Source organism: Heliangelus exortis, chromosome Z, assembly GCF_036169615.1.
Source record: "Heliangelus exortis chromosome Z, bHelExo1.hap1, whole genome shotgun sequence".
NCBI classification, from domain to species: domain Eukaryota; kingdom Metazoa; phylum Chordata; class Aves; order Apodiformes; family Trochilidae; genus Heliangelus; species Heliangelus exortis.
The window spans coordinates 29,971,233-29,981,673 of NC_092454.1; the positions used below are offsets into that span (position 1 = coordinate 29,971,233).

Here is a 10,441-nt window from a genome sequence, read left to right on the forward strand (position 1 = left end):
TGTGCTAAAACAGTGTCAATACAGGGATGTTTTAGTTATTGCTGAGCAGTGCTAACACAGAGTCAAGGCCTTTTCTGCCTCTCATGCTGACCCACCATTTAGGCTGGGGATGCAGAAGAAGTTTGAAGAGACTTTGTTTGAAGAGACAGTTCTTCACTGGCAGCTCTCTGCTGCAGCCAGCTCACTGCTGGACAATTTTCTGCCAGACACTTCTAAAACTGCTGACTCTCTGCAGGGACAACTGTGCTTGGATCAGGAGATGGTGTTCACTTGGCACTGTGAACAGACCTCATTCAGTACTTTTTAGATAAAAGCAATTCAATCAAACATGACAAATTTTCCAAAAGTAATACAATGCAAATAGAATTTTAAATGTATAAAAACATTTTTAAAAAGTGATGTTAAACAAATGCAGATTAAGACCATAGAAAAACCAAAAACCAAAACAGCAGTTAAGCAAGTGCAATTGAAAAACATCAAAACACAAGGTTTAAAGGTGATTTTCAGAACCTCTGATGGCTGAGCACAATGAAGATGTGAGATTAAACAGGTAGCACATATTACAAATGGTGACTCATACTCTTGAACTCCACTATGTATGCACGGTTTCTTTGCAAAAATCAGAACATCATGAGCAGAGGTGCCTGCTCAGTGAGGTTCTGTTCCTTCTGCTGAAGTTGATTCTATTAATTTGGCCCAACAATTGCTATCTGCTGATTCACATACTGTTGTCTTGGAGGAGAGTCAGCAGTGTAGAGCTGTTGAGAGAATCAGTGGTGTAGAAGTGTCCAGTAGAGAGCTGTCTCCTTAAGAGTTGTCTGTCTCAGAGCTGGTGGCTGAGAGGTGGCATTGGAGAGCTGTCCCATTCCAGCTGGGAGAGGACAGTCAGGATATCTGACCCCAGCTGAGTAAGGGAATAACCCACACCATATGATGTCAATAAAACTAGGAGGGAGGTTGGCCAGGGTGCTGCTGCTTTGGAACTGGCTGGGCATCAGTTGGTTGGTGGGGAGCAATTGTTTTCATTTGCATCAATAATAATAATAATAATCACCAGCAACAGAAGCATTTTAGAATTTTATTTCAGCTACTGAAGTGCTTTTATCTTAACCCATGACTTTTCTCACTTTTAGCCTTACAATTCTCTTTGCTCATCCCACTGTGGAGGAAGTGAGCAAGTGGCTGTGTGGTGCTTAGAATTTGGTAGGAGTTAAACCATGATACAGAATATTACTATTTCTAGTTTGCAGGGGAGGATTCCCATCCATAGTGTCACTCTAGATAGCATGTTAATCAAGGCCATTTTAAATAATCAGCATAGTGACAGGTAAGCAGTAAGCTCTAAAGAAGTATTTTCAAGTGCTTCTGTGAGATCTTTGTGAGTTCGTAGCAAATACTTGCATATTTTATCCATAAAGGAGAACTGTGTAAAGAGTCAAAATACTCTTGATTCTCAGTTCCTGAATGTGACCTCACTTCCTGGTTCACCTCCTGATTTACAGCTCTTTTACAGTTCTCACTTCTGCAAGTTTATTTTTGCTTAATTTTTCCCTCTAGTGTTAAATGCCACAGATCCTACTGACTTTGTTACTCTTTAGTAGGGAAACACTGGATTACTGCAAAGGCTTAACTAGCATTTCATGGTTCTAAGAAATCAATAGAATGCCTAAAGTGGCACCTACAAGGCCTCTTTTAGAGATAACGAGACTATTCTTGTTTCCCAGGGCTTGTTTAATCTACTCTTATGTGTGCTCCATAAATTATTTATCTGTTCTGTGGGTTTAAAGCATGCTTGGCTGTGTCCGTTAGGACATGGCCTTTTATGTAACATCCCTTATGCTATTTCTTAACGAAGGAAATCTCTGTCTCTTTTCTAGCTTTATCATTATTTCAGAACCACAGAGATAGCTGAGAGCTAGTGATGCGTCTCCCTGATGCAGCCCTGAAAATCCCTTTTGCAATTAAATAGGGAAGTAAAGAAACACAAAGCAATCACCCCGAAAAATGCTGGTATAATTCTTGACACTGTATTCCTGTGCTGAACTGTTCTCCTATAGCTGTATAACAACTCATATATTATGGCTGTCTTCCTGTGAGCATGATTTCCTGTTATCTCAAAGACGCGGGGTGGGGCTATGATGCAAACTAACTTTTATAGTTCGGAAATTTCTCACTTTCCTTGGTCAAAAGGAGGAACTAAGTGCCAAGAAAAGCCTGCATGCAGCAGCAGCTTCTGCCACCTCTACTGCCCCAGGCCTTTGGCCACACATCTACAAGGCCAGCCCTGATATGCTGTGCCTTTGCATCATGCTCTTGGGAAAGAACCGTGTGAGAAAAAGCAAAGAGATGTCTCAGTAAAATCTCCCTGCCTTGGAAGCTCTGACCCTGCGACCAATCTGTCGGTGTAGCAAGACTGTCACAGCCTCTTTGCTGACCCTTATTGCTGTTACTGGTCCTGCACTGCTCTCCTAGTGGCCAGAGAATCCACTGCCTGCCCTGCCATCACCCTGGGTATGAGGCACCTCTGCCCATGTGGAGCAGCTGTCCCTTGCTTCTCTTTGAATAGTCAATTGCCAAGGAGAATTGCATGTGCATAACAGTACCTATCAAGTTCTAAATTTATCAACAGAGTTACATGAAACCTTACTGGATGCAACGATCTGTTGGAAAAAGCATTCTTGTCAAACAACAAATATGCTGCCAGGAACTGTCAATAAAAACGAAAATATTAAAGGCTGAAGCCAGGTTCTCTGCTTCCTTAATGCCAGTTTCCTTGACCTCTAGAAAGTATTACAGCTGAAAGTCCTGAACAAAAATGACTGAAAGATGACATGATTTCACATTGCAATAGCAATACATTGGAATAGCAGAATATTCCAGTGATTTGATTATGAGTTTAGACAATACATAGTATTTTCCCTTTTTCATAGAACTGTGGTTTTTGGGGGGGTTTTTGTTTTGTTTTGTTGGCTTTTTTGTTTGTTTGGTTGATTGGTTGGTTTTTTTCCACTCTGGTTGAGAAAGGAGAAGATAAAAAACCTAAAGGAAATAAATAAGTAAATTGTGGAAATTCTAGAAAGCAAGAGTGATACCTAGTTTATAAGTAGTAAAGAAACCATAATAGAGGAAGGCCAACATTGGTTTCCATAGGTATTTTCAGCAAGGAAAATGAGTTGTTGGAATCTAAATCTTTAGCTCCAGCATCGGTATCACTGAGCATGAAAAGCGGTTCTTTTTTAATGCATATCATGTAAAAAGGAATAGCCTATGTGATTTCCTTTAGAAAAGGGATTTTTACCTAATGTTAGACACTTTTTTTTTTGGAGGGAATAAATTCAGACGTGAATCACTGACCTGCTGTAGCTGATAGCAAAAGCAAGTAAGTTTTTTTGATTCATTAGTGTGATAAGAGTCAAGGTGGACATACACATTTAACCCCTTTCTGCTTCTCTCTCTATCCCTAGAAATCTTCACAGGACAGAATCTGCCTCAGTATGAGAGCAAGGATGTACCATGCAGCTGCTGGAATCCCAGCTGAATAGAATCCCAGGCAGTGAGATTCAGCTTCAGTGGGGGCCCGACTGCAATGCCTCTATGCAAATACATATAGCATGGGAAATAAGCAGGAGGAGTTACAGGCGAGTGCATCCCTGCAGGGCTATGAAATTGGCATCACTGAGACATGGTGGGTTAGCTTCTATGACTGTAGCGTGGGAATGGATGGGTGTAAGATTTTTAGGAAGGACAAGAAGGGGAGAAAAGGAGTGGGTGCCCTGAACAGTGAGCACTGGGACCGGTGCTGTTTAACGTCTTCATTAGTGACATGGACAGTGGGACTGAGTGCACACTCAGCAAGTTTGCTGAGGACACCAATCTGTGTGGGATGCTTGACACCCTAGAGAGGAGGGTGGCCATCCAGAGGGACCCCGACAGGCTTGAGAAATGGGTCCATGTAGCCTTGATGAACTTCGATAAGTCCAAGTGCAAGGTCTTGCACCTGCGTCAGGGCAATCCCAAGCACAAATACTGATTGGGTGGAGAATGGAATGGACAGCATTGAGCAGAAGGACTTGGGGGTGCTGGTTGATGAAAAGGTCAACATAAGCTGACAATGTGCACCTACATCCCAGAAAGAAAACCATATCCTGGTCTGCATCAGAATAAGTGTGGCCAGGAGGTCAAGTGAGGTGATATCTCCGTCCCTGGAGATGTTTAAAAAGAGACTGGATGTGGCACTCAGTGCCATGGTCTAGCAACCGCAGCGGTGGGTCAAGGGTTGGACTTGATGATCTCTGAGGTCTCTTCCAATCCAGCCAATTCTATGATTCTGTGATTCAGCCCCTCTACTCTGCTCTTTTGAGATGCCAGATGTACTAGTGTGTCCAGTTCTGAAAGCCACAGCAGAGGAAGGACATCTGATAACTTATTTATCAGATCCCACAAGAATAAAGTCCAAAACCACAAAAGGTCGAGTGCAAACAAAGTTTTATTGAGTGAACAACAAATACCAGAGGCAACATGAAATAACCCTGTAGAGATTTGACAAGTCTATTGAGAGAGAGAGAAAAAGAGAAATTGCATCCTTTGGTACAGCATTTAAATACCTGAATGACTCCCTCAGCATGATTGTAATGTTAGTAATTGCTCTGTAAGTAAAGCTTTTGTAAGTAAAGCTTTTTAAAGTCTTACCTCAGCTAACACAATCCTTTAATCTTTTGACCATTGTATAGGCTATTGGCTCTTTGGACACGTGTGCCTGCAGCACACTACTGTACAACACAGGATCCAGGTACTAGCAGAGGTCCTAGATGTAGAATCATCCTATCACTAAAGGCATCATGCTGCACTTTTCTGTAGAAACAGTTTCTCAGAGTCAAGGTAATTGTGCTATTTTCTATTTTGGAGCTAGGTTACCTGCCACAGGCTCACCCGTCTCTGCACACTGCATATTGTGCTCTTAGACATACTTAAAAGTGATCCAGAGTCTACACAAAAGTAATACACCTTGTGTTCAATGCTACCAACTTTCAAGAGAAATGCTCAGAGGTTTACATTTAGCAGGTGCATAGTTGGATGTCTGCAGAAAGAACCCAGTGCTCACAGTTCCAGTAGATGGCATCTTCTGAAGCCTGTAATGCTCCAAAGCAAGGTTGTTGCATATGAATAACCTATAGTACAGTACACAGTGGCAGAGAAAAACTTGTAATTACCTTTCATAAATGGTAGAATTTCAGAAGTTTTCCTTCATTTTTAAAGTTCTCATTTTCTGAAGTAAACATGATTTTGCTAGTCTGAAAATGCTCTAGGTTAGCATTCCTTGTTTTTTTTAAGAAAAGGAAATAACCAGATATTCCTTTTATGTTGAGCAGTATAATAGAACACAGCCCACACAGTGGGTAATTTAAATGAACAGCAGGCCTTCAAATTACACTGAAAGGGCTGTTATGCTTCAAGCAGGGAACATTTTTATTATAGTCCCACTCCTCACGCACTACAGGATGCATACATTTTTTCCTTCTTGATCTCAGACCAGCAGGGATGCATCTGGGGTAAGTGGGCATCTTTGAGATATCCACGAACAGTTTATGAGTACAGGTGTCTCATCCTTTTGATGATGGTATGTTTTGTACTGAGGAAAAAGCGTATTTTGTTTCAGGAACTGTAGCATGGATTACATGTGGGAAGCCTCATCATGTACAATCAGTGATACAGTTTCACTTAGAGCAGACAAATACTAATGGCATTGCCCATCCCAAGGAGCAGGTACTTGGGTAACAGGGCATCTCCAAAGTATTAAAAAAGTATTTTCTGTTTGTGTTTGACTTTTTACTGTGCTTTGGTTCTTGATCCAGCATTGTTCCCCTCTGCTTTAGCATGACCCTGTCCACTCTTCCTGCAGCTATTCTGTACTCCAGTGAATGGTCATCCTACCCCGCATCCTTAATTTGTGCTTGTTTTCTTACCTCATCAGGTTCCTTCTACCTCATCCTCGCCTTCTCTTTCAATTTCATCTACAGAAGCTGTAGCTCATTATAATTAACTGCAGCTCATTAGTGGTGCTCTCACAGCTGTGGAAATTCTGGGAATTTTACAGTGGTTGAACAACAGTTTTGCAAGATCTCTGTCACCTGAAATAAAAACCCGCACATATCTGGGGATTCATAGAAATGTAGACATTTTAATGCTGCCAAACACAGGGGAACATAGATGTCTAGGCAACAAAATGGGAACCTAATGCAATTTTATTAATCTTTCCATGTGATTCAGGTTGTGTCTTTATTACCCACTGATATGCAACATATGGATACCCAAGAATGCCAGACATGATTTGGTGTAATTCTTGAAGCCATTTAGCCAAAAGGTCTTGCATTCTCTACAATCAAATTTCCCCTTGCCTATGCAGCAACAGTAAGTCTACTTCTATCTCCTTGACAAGTAGTTAAGAATATCATCAGAATCAAGTGAAAAATCAGTAAAATTTATGCTTGCAAATGATCCAAGTACTTTAAATACTTTAAATGACCCTACAGCCGTATTCTTGAAGTAAACATAAGGAAATAGCAGGAGGGGCTAGTGATGAGAAAGCTCTCCTAAGACTTAGCAGAGCCTATGCTTAGCTCTGGTACCATCAGACTAGATGACACTGGATGTGTGAACTCACCTCTCCAGACCTCATCTTGACCCCCTGAAGTACAATTTTAGCTGTCCTCCCTTGGATCATCATCTGACATGTATTTGGAAAGGGTTTAGCATTCATTTAATTATTCATGTTTAAAACTAAGTGAAGAACTTGCAAATTCTGCCTAAAATCTACTCAAGCATAAGCTGTATTCCAGAAACTGATGGTTTGTTGGTTCATTTACTCTGAATAATGCTCAGAAAGGTAAATAACTTTTGTCTTCCTCCAAATTAATAGAATTTCTGCCAAGAAAATTTACTTACCCAAAACTGTCCTTTGGAAGATTGTTCCTGATACCTTAACTAACATCATCTCAAAAGTGGCTTTGAATCTTGTAATGTCCATTAAACAACCTTTGCTTTGCATTTTCTGAGGCAATTTTTAATAAGTAATAAAGAAAAATAAGTCAGTATTATTTTTTTTGCCAACTCAAGCTATATAACTCAGGTAAAGAAATTAAGTTCATCATGTCCTTTCTCACTGTGACAATTCAATTTTTTCATGTGCTTAATAGCTTTCATTTAAGATGGTGCATTGTTAAGGATATGTAGACCCATTGGGAGGAGAAGCTGTCCTTGTAAGGAGGATGAACATGTCTGAACTACTGTCTTGTGAAGTGAGTCCACACTGCCAGGTTGAACATGAAGCAAGGACATTTGGAGAGAAGGATCAGACTTTCCTGAAGCCGTGACATTTCATATAGCTCCGCAGGTATGAATAAATGCACAGATGCAAGAGGAGGCCTTGAAATATTAATAGAGAAATATGCAGCAAGAACCACAGAGAGCACTGAAAAGTCATCAAAAAGTAAAGGGCAGATTGAAATACACCCATAATTTACATGGGTGTGTTTCAATGAAAATTTGTTTGGGTGGTGATGAGGGGGAATCTGACATTTAATATTATTTAGAAGTTCTTATTCACGTTATTTACTCAGTTTTCTTATTTGAAAACTGATAAAGAATTTTTGTCTGACTTTGATTGGGTAATATAGGCTATCTTAGAGGGGAGGAGGCAGCTTCCTGTAACACAGGATCTGTGTCACGAAGCTGCTGCCATTGCTCGTATAACCCTAGCTGATCAGTGCCAGAAGAGTATGTGCAGAAAGGATAGCCTGCTCAGCTTTTTCTCTGATAAGCTGCATCAGCTAAGCAAGATGCCCTGCAGAAGCAGAGAACACTATTTGATTTCTGTGCAAGGTTGTCAGAGCTGACATCCTTGTCACCCTGTTCTGGTCACCCTGGGGAAATTTTAGCAGACTCACCCAGCCTTACTGGAAGCAGGCAGGTGGTTGTGGCATCCAGTGCTCCTCCTTTAACCTTGACCAGTAAAGATGAATTTTAGTGTTTATCAGGTGAAAAGCAGCATTTCTCTCTGCTGAGAGAGAGAAACCTCTTAAATCCTCAGCTATTCTTGGCAAGGTGATGGAACACTGCTTGTCAAAATGTTGCCAAAGACACATAAGAGTTCTGTGATGACAGAAAAGTTGATGAGAGGATAGAATCAGCTGAGTAAGGGGATGATACAGTGAGACAGGGAAAATGAAGCAGATCAATTTATCACTGTATTACATCACAATGAAAATAAATAAAAACATTTTTGAACTTGCTTCACACCATATGTCTTATTCAGGAAGTAGATTCTGACTAATTCTGGTACCAAAAGGATCATATATTGTGTCAAATACTGATGTAATATATAACATTACATGACAGACTTTAGGACATTGCATTAGGACAGCAAACCTGTTGGTGGTCAGGATCTTAATGATCGTAGAGCTCAACTTAGCAGCTACCATTGGCAGGAACATGGCTCTAGTTCCCACTGTAAACATCCTTAAGGAAGAGATAAGTAACATCAATGTGCCCCTTTGTATAGAACAGTAATGTGGAGAGTAATGGAAATGGTCCTGGCTATGCACACTATCGACTTCTTACTTCAAATCTAGTTGGTAAAAGTGAAATAGAATAATAGACTTAGCCCAGGGTCAGGATCAGATCATAGAAAAGGCCTGCTGGTATTCTGTATATGGAACAGAATCCAGAGATTTTTTTAATGATGTACAAAATTTCGTATGTACACTATAGGGCTTTTTTTTTTTGGCTTCTAAGCAAAACACCATTATTGCCCTTGGACATTCCTGCAGAGGGCCAAGATTAAACCACTGCTGGGAAGAGCTTAAAATTAGTAGAATTCATATTTAATTAGCAATTATCTAATGTTGCCTTTATTGTTACTCTTTGGTTGAAGGGGCACAGGCTAATTTTATGGTAATAATGAGAGCCTAAAGAGAAGACACTCTTTAGGACCTAGAGGGTAGAAAAGAGAAGAACCATTATTCCCTCCCATTTCCTTCCATACCCTGCAAAAGCCATGAGAGGTGGGGGAGTCTGTTACTTCTTCCTTCCTGACTCCCTTTGCTCATGTTTGTGCTCTTTGTCTTCAGCTCCCCATATTCTCTGCACAACTGGAGTCCATTGATTGCTGGGATGAGCTCCGGGCCCTTTTGCCAAGCACGCTCCATGAAGAACTTTCAGACACTTCTATCAGTGATCACTGATATCAATTTTTTGTGTATATTAGTACAATTTTCATTATTATTCCATGCGTTTCTATTCTTCCCTCTTTCAGTAAACCTGTTCCAGTTTTAAATTACAACCTTGAAATCAGTCTTCCTTATTTTCCTTTTATCTTGCTCTGAGAGGGTGGGAGGAATAATAGAAGGCAATTCAGTTCCCTGTGTTTTTGTTCACCCTGACCACTAAATGGAGAGAGCTACCCTAATTTTACCCTTTTATACGGAAAAGTTCAATAGCAATTGAGAGCATCAAGCTAGTGAATGATAGAGAGCTCTTTTCCCCTCACTCACAACCAATTATTGTTGCAACGGAAGAATCTGAGTACCAATTACATCTATGATGAAAGTTTCAGATTCAAATGTGCAATAATAAGGTATGAAGAGGAAATGGGGAATTATGAAGAAATGCTTGATACAGAATACTTATTTCTAGCACTTAAAAGAGTTAGCCTTAAAGACATAAAGTAACAGCAAGTTTCAGACTGATTATCAACAAATGAGCAGTTTATGAATAGAGATGATATGTGTTACTGAAAGTGCAAAAGTAATATGATGTCTGTATATAATCACAGAGCATAGTGAAGAATGACTCTTCTGGTTAACATCATTCATCTACATTTGTCTGGTCACAAGTTTCTTAATCTTCCTCAGTTTTCTTCAGTATGCCTGGATGACTATGGGTCAAACACAGAGCAGGGCTGAGTGTGATTATTAAAGAGGGTGTCTAAAGGCAACTGCCTTCATCATATTGCAGTTTTGAGTGAGAAAGACTGGGCTGAAATCCACTGAGATTTAAAGGAAAAGAAAATTGTGCTCTGTGGGATCTGACAATATTTTCTTCAAACCACCAATTCCCTCTACAGTCTATAGGAAAGGCTTCATTTACAAAATGGTGGAAATTGTATAAGATTCAAATGTACTTCACAAATACAAAACACAGCCTTTCTGCTAACCTGTCCTGTAGCTACAATCATATTATATTCACAGAGCAGGGATCTAATTCCTGCACCATGTATAGGACTTTAACAGATTCCCTGCACACCATCAGTTTTCTTGGAAAAACAGTCTTAAAAATAATGTTTCTTAAGATTAATTCGTTCCTTTTGGACAAAAACTCCAGTAAGTCTTTATGAAAAAATGTAGTATTACAAGATCTTTTGGAATGTCCTACACACTGCAGGTGA

General features: G+C 40.1%; 1 protein-coding gene across 1 annotated transcript in view; it reads left to right on the top strand.

Annotated features, from left to right (window-relative positions):
• Window positions 1-10,441, top strand: part of NFIL3 (nuclear factor, interleukin 3 regulated) — a 513,505-nt gene that overhangs the window by 280,019 nt on the left and 223,045 nt on the right. The window lies entirely within an intron of this gene.